Raw genomic sequence first — 7325 nt, forward strand, 5'->3', positions numbered from 1 at the left:
CAGTGAATAAGGAAGACCGTATAAGAATTGACGCTTTAGAGTTATGGTGTTGGAGGAGAATATTGAAAATGCCATGGGCTTCCAAAAGAACCAATAGATCCGTTTTGGATGAAGTGCAGCCAGAGTGCTCCTTGGAGGCCAGGATGGCCAAACTTCGTCTCTCATACTTGGGACATATTGTCAGGTGGGACAAGTCGCTGGAGAAGGATATCAGGTTTGGTAAGGTAGAGGGTCAGAGAAAAAGAGGAAGACCCCCAGCGAGATGGATTGGCCAAGTGGCAGCATCGATGGACTCAAGCGTGGCAACAGTAGTGAGGTTGGCCCAGGATCGGGCAGTGTTTCGTTCTGCTGTGCATAAGGTCGCTATGGGTCGGTACCGACTTGATGGCACCTAACAACAACAAAGAGAAGTTTAGAGAATTGCTTCCCTCTGAAAGAGCATTTATAACCCTAACGTCACAAACAGACTGAAGAGGAGCACAGAATGGAGTCAGAGTGGGAACCACCCATTTACTGTTGAGTCAACCCCAACTCATGGTGACCCTACATGTGTCAGGGGAGAACTGTGCTCCATGGGGTTTGCAATGTCTGATTTTTCAGAAATAGCCCACTAAGCCTTTCTTAGGAGGCACTCTGGGGGTGAGGAGGGCCTCAAACCTCTAACTTTTCAGTTAGCAGCCAAGTGCATTGACAGTCTGGACCACCCAGCCTCACTCCATAGTGGAAATCTACCAAAACTGCCTTTTACCAGCTCTGTAGGTATGCAGATTCTAGATGTCAGAGGCAACAACCAGGTGGAGCTTACAAAATGTTTTGTCACATCCCACAGAGTGGTTACAAAAAAGCTGTCATGAGTGTTCTAAAAAAATAAGTTTTTCCACACTGGACCATGAATATTCACAATAATGTTTACCTTCCCCCTGTGCAAGGAGGGCAGAACCCATTGCTCATCTCTCCGTGTTCTTGTTCTATAACTTTCCGCCTTAACGCCTTAGTTCCCACCATCAAATTTTTCTGGCTAAGTCCACTACAAGAAAATCCTAACTGAAACCACAAAAATCATGAAAAAGTCCTTCAGAAGAGGCAAGGGAAGGGGAAATCAGGGCCAGTGTGTTTTTGTTGTTGTTAAGGACCGTGGAGTCTGTTCCAACTCATAGTGACCCTGCACAGGGTTTCCGAGGCTGTGAATCTTTATGAGAGCAGAAACCTTCATTTTCCTCCCGTGGAACAGCTGGTAGTTTCGAACTGCCAACCTTGAGGTTAGCAGCCTGATTTGTAACCACTACGCTACCAGAGCTCCTTAGTATAAGCATAGCCAAGGGTTATTGAGATAGCTGGTAGACCTACAACTATGCCCAATCAAAATGTAGCTTTATCAGGCTTTTTGAGATGTAAGATGGAAAATAGTTGAAGAATAATGAGAAATCTAGGCACGAGCTTAATCTTTTATTATTAACCAAAATGGCAGAATGGCTTCTCATCTGGTGTTTGACTTGCTTAATCTGTGACCTTCTCAATGATTGGCTAACCTTAGAGCCAGAGTCCGTGTGTCAGCTGGGTGACCACAGCTGTTCTGTCTAGAAGCAAGAAGACCCGCCAGGATCATTGTCCACTTTCTTTCCAAAGAAAAATCCAGGAAAGAGAATCTGTTTCTTATATCTGCATGTTCTTGCCTGGTCAAGAGAAGGTTACATCAAAATGTCTTCTGAAAATTTAAGAGCAGCCAAGAGGCTGGAGGAGTCCTGGTATGGCGCCGTGGCCTAATGCATCAGACTGCAAAGTCATTTGAACTGCAAGGTCGGTGATTCAAGCTCACCAGCTGCTTCTTGGAAACCCTATTATACAGGGTCGCTATGGGTCGGAATCGACTCGATGGCACTTCACAACAACAAGAGGCTGGAAGTGGAAGTAGAATTGACACTCTTGAGTCATCATTCACACATTTCTAACTAGACCCTCTATGGCCGGGGTCCATCGTTTCCAACTGAATCTGTGAATGCTGGGCTGTTAATTGGAGGAGTTAGACTCAACTAAGTCTGACAAGGGAGAGTCAAAAATATTCCTACCAAATTATAGGCAACTAATAACAAAACTATCAAAATATGAAGCTTTTGTTTCTTGATATCTTCCATCTGCATAAGGTTTCCAAGGAGTGACTGGTAGGTTTGAACCACCGACCTTGCTGTGCAAACCAACCTTGTGGTCCATGTGCTTGTCCTACAGTGCCACACCAGGACTCCATCTTCCATCAGTCTTGACGGGGTATACATCAAAAAGCGCAGAATTCTTCAGGGAAGGGTTAGTGGGATGAAACCATTGTCTTCAGAAATGTGTATCTTCCATCTGTTGTTAAGTGCCATCGAGTTGGTTCTGACCCTTACCAACCCTGCATAGGGTTTCCGAGGAAGGCTGGTGAGCTTGAATTGCCGACCTTGCCATTCAAACTGACTTTGCAGTCCAGCGCATTAACCCACAGTGCCATGGTCTATATATTTCTGAAGGTAGTGTTTCCATCTTTCTAACCCTTCCCCCAAAGAATTCTGCATTTTTCAATTCACACCATGTCAAAACAACAGTTTGGCATGCTTGAGGGACTCAAGTTGTGTTTCTTTTCAATGTCCTTTGAGTTTGGGGATCAAAAAGTCGGAAGGGGCAAGATCAGGGCTGGAGGGGTGGATGGAACAAGATTTCCCAACAAAATTCTCCTAGGACAGCCCTGACTATCCTCAAAGAATGAACAGGTACATTACCGTGAAGAAAAAAACACCTCGGCATTTTTCCTGGCCTTTTTCTCACCAGTGCCATTTTCCATATCGAAACTTCATAATAAGCCCCCATGAACTTCCTATGTCCTTTAAGAAAATCTAATAATATCACCCTTTTGGCATCCCAAGAAAAGTCTCCATAACCTTGTAAGCTGACCTCTCCGACCTCTCTTGAATTAACTGGCCCAGCAGTCTCTTCAAAAGACACTGTTTTGTTTGACTAGACCTAGCTCTCTGGAACATAATGGTAAATCCAAGACCAAGACCCATCCTTGGTTATGAATCCTTCCATAAAATTGTCTTCATTCGTTTTTATCTGGCTTAAAAGACTGATGGAAAGTTCAACTTTTGGAGCTACTTAATCTTTGTACAATAATTTTGAGGCCCATCCAGTCAAAAGCTTGCTGAGGCCACGATGCTCCCTTAAAATGGAAAATTCCAAACCACGTGAGATTTCCAACTTCAATAGCTAATGGCATCTGTAACAAGTATACAGTCTTCATTCACCATATTTCTGAGTTTCATCCTTCGAGGGTGATGGCATGCCCTCTCTTGGCCCATCTTTAAGGTCTTCCTCCTTCCTTAAAATGCATAATTCATCTAAGAACTGTTGTTTTAGGTGGGATACAATGTTCTTTGAGTTGAGGGATCAGAAAGTCTGAAGGAGTGAGATCAGGGCTGGAAGGTGGATAGGACAAGTTTTCCTAACAAAATTTTCCTAGGACAGCCCTGACTGTCCTTACTAGCCAGTAAAATTGCTGTAAAGTTTCAATAATTTGGGAAGATGTCCACTTGCATTCCGTTAAAAATCAGTAGCACTGATTTCAAAATCTTTTTTTTCCCAACAGCACAAAAAGTCTCCCTTTTTCGAAGACATCTAAGTGAACTTGTTTAAGTGCTGAGTTGGCACCAATTCAGAGTGACTGTAGAGGGTAGGTTTGAACCAACTATCTTGTGGTTAGCAGTCCAGTGCTTATCCTACAACTCCAGACCAAGACAAGTGTTTTTACTGAAAGAATTTGTCTGCAGCCAACCACTGATTGCACAGACCTGTTTAAACAGGTTTTGTTTTTAATAAACCTGTGCAAGTATGAACTGGAACTCTAGAAGCAACTTTACTTACCCTCATGTAATTCCTCACGACTTACTTTTAATGATTAAAAAACCTATTTTGAAACGTGGACTGTCTGTGGATAAAAGTTGGTATTGTATAGTATGTTTAACACTCAGTCAACGGAGGCTCAGTGACTAACATACCTACTCCTCGCTTATCAGCCACTTTATTATATAATATTTGGCAATGACAATAGGAAAATAATCGACTCTCCAACTATTCTGCCCATTACTAAACTATGTCTGGCAGTAATGAATGCTGAGGTTCAAGGTGAAAATAACACTCACTGATGGTCAAGGTTACGAATCAAGTTGTCTGCACCATGATTCTCAATGGTTTGGCATTTATGTAATACAGAGTCACTATGAGTTGGAACCAACTTGACTTGGCACTTAACAACAACTTAATGACATAGTCATCCTCAGCTGAGTGATCTGATGTGACCAACCTCCGTTTTTTTTTTTCAATAACACTGATTTTCGCCTAAGAGCCTGGTCTTTGAAACCTAACCATGTTGATAAGTGAAGAATGGATGCAAAGCTCTAAAATCCCTCTGGCCTCTCACTCAGCTTACCCCCACTGTTTCTTCCATGCATGGGAACACAAACAGCAGATCTAAATTTGGTCCATTTCAAGGTCAAATGAAGCAGCAAATAGAACTGACCTCCAGCAATATCCCTTTTGTCCATCCATCCATCCATAAATGTGCACACATACACACACACACACAGCATTTTGCTTATTATAAATTCTCAAATCTTCATCCCCAAAGATTTCTTGCATCTTTATCTCATGCTTACAGAAAAAGCATCTGTAAAGTTTGTTCCTCCCCACTCCATCTGCCACCCCACCCGTCCCCTCAACACACAAGCAAGAGCTGTAGGAGCAAAGAGAACATGTTTTGAAAATTCCACGGGCTCATGCAGGCACATAATCTGAAGCAGCTCTAGAATGGACATCAAGTAAAAAGTACCAGTTTTCAAATGTCTGTAATTATGTATTTACACAAGTTACATCGTCCTGTATGTATTTGCATACAATTATAGATTATCAAGTCAATAACACAATATTGTCGTGTTAATGAGATGAAATAGAATGAAAACATGATAAACTATAGCCACTCATTTATCCACAGAGCAGGACCTGGCAGGGCAAGGTCCCCAACACTGACCTGGCATGGCCTTCAACACCACTTGGGGACACTCATGTGACAGATGGGAAGGTGGTTCAGTCGTGCCCAGTGAGTCTGTGACTGAGGTATAAGTCTTGGCACCAACAAGGGAATAGTTTGGCTGAGGGGGCACTGGTCTGTGACAACCAGAGCCATTTGCTCCTCAGTGACTCAGGGCCGCCATCACTAGGTTTTGGGGTCTCTTCAGACAAGAACTGGATGCAAATCTATGAGCTCTGGGGAAGACACCTGGACTGCCCCACAGGACAATGTCCACATTGGGTCCTGAGCCACCTACTCTCTGGAAAATGCCTATTTACATAAATTGCATAAGTCAATATTTATTTATTTACAGACCATTACAGTTTATTGTATCAATTGCCAAAGTATATAACATTTTGCTTTTCTTAAAAAAAAAAAGTACCAAAACATGACATTAAAGTGACATTCTTCTGGGAATGTGTGGGGATTTTCATTTCATTCTTTTTTTCTATTCTTCTTTTAGGCTGATACCTCAAGTTTTTCATAGTACTTTAAGATTATTTTTCCCTGTCTTCTGAAATCAATTGCTTCGGTACTAAATATCATACCTATAGTTAGTATTCTGAAAACTTGATTCTTCCCTGTGATCCTATGTTCAAGGTTTTTCAGCCACCCTCTCTTTCAACCCCTCAAAAAACTTAAATGTCATTTGGGTACACTAAAGCCTGAATCTGTGCACATTTCAGCAGCAGCAAATGTTAAATAATAAATAAGAATACTAATAATGGAAATTAAATGTGGTTTCTGTTTAAAATGTAAAAAATCCCAACAAAATAAAGGAAGAAGACATTCTGACCTTTACCACAAATCGGCTATTTTACATTGCTTCTGGCCACTCCCCACAAAGTACTTCTGAATTCCAAATGTTAGATGCCATTGTCCTCCCTGCCCATCACAGGAGGGCGTTATGACACATCCTGCCTTGGGCCAAGGGACTGTCCATGTGCTCATGAACATAAGTCATGCGCTTCTTTTTCATGACAGCTTTGATTTGCCAGTGACATACTTTTATTTTTCATAAAGAACATGCATCGGAGCAAAACAACGATGGAATATTAAATTCTAAAGTTAGTTACATAAATCCCAACACATTCTTTAACTCTCTCTTTCTATTTCCCAACCTAACGGGCTAGAAAGTGGGCTATGTGGTATGAGAATTTGTTATAAATTCCTTTTTCTTAAATATTGCTTTAAGAATTTGGCTCTTTTCTCCTTAGTATATAGTAAGAAATAGTCTTCCTTGCTCAAGGGCAAGCTCCAAAATTATTGCTATTAAAGAAATATGTATTTGTATGCTTTCTGGCATAAAACGTTATAAAAGCCTTGTAAAAGATATTCTATATAGTAACCTCCCCTCTAAAAAATTTGAGCGCTTGTGAAGACCATTTTAAAAAAACAAAACACAGTCAACAAGTATAATACTTTCCCCTCGTTGTCATTATTGATAAAGATTTATTAGTTTCCGTCTTTAAATGTAACCTTAAGGGACTTATTATCATAGATATGATAGTTCACACTGAAAGCAATTTTCTATGAAAGATGTTACAATGACCCCTATGGTACTTGTATCATTTCATATCTGATAACCAAGTGTACAAATAAAAGTATACAAAAATGAAACTCTTCATCTAATTCTTGGCCCTTAAAGGGAAAAAAAAAAAAAAAATCAACTGTGCTATGTAAGCTGGGATTTTTGTTTTCCTTTTTTTTTGAGAATTCTAAATTAGTACAATATTTGATCTTAATCCTGTTCTGGAGATTGGCTAAAATAAAAGCATCATTATTGTTTAGCTGTGGTATGATCTGCGATAGATTTAAACAAGTAGGATAGATGCCAACCCTTATATTTTCCATAATTGTGAAGTTACAACGATGGAGTAAGTCACTGATGAGAGAGGAAATATTACAGACACAGAATAAAAGTTCAAGACCCAGTTTCTCTTTAATCCTCTGGGGAAAGCTATGGAACAAGCAGTCTGGAGAGTGGCTATTCAGCGTCGTGAAGGATGTGCATATGTTTACAATAATATGGGCACAAAGCCGATTGTCGCCTTTAGTACATTTCGGGTCATTAGAATTTCTCATACCCATGCACCATTATATTTACTTGCATGAATTTTACCACAGGTTCATAGCAGACTTTGCCATTTAATGCTTACAGAGCCTAAAGCTTCCAAAATGCCTATCTGGCCTGTACAGATTTCATTAAAAATAAACTCTATATAATAAATAA

Source organism: Chrysochloris asiatica, unplaced genomic scaffold, assembly GCF_000296735.1.
Source record: "Chrysochloris asiatica unplaced genomic scaffold, ChrAsi1.0 scaffold00005, whole genome shotgun sequence".
Taxonomy (NCBI): domain Eukaryota; kingdom Metazoa; phylum Chordata; class Mammalia; order Afrosoricida; family Chrysochloridae; genus Chrysochloris; species Chrysochloris asiatica.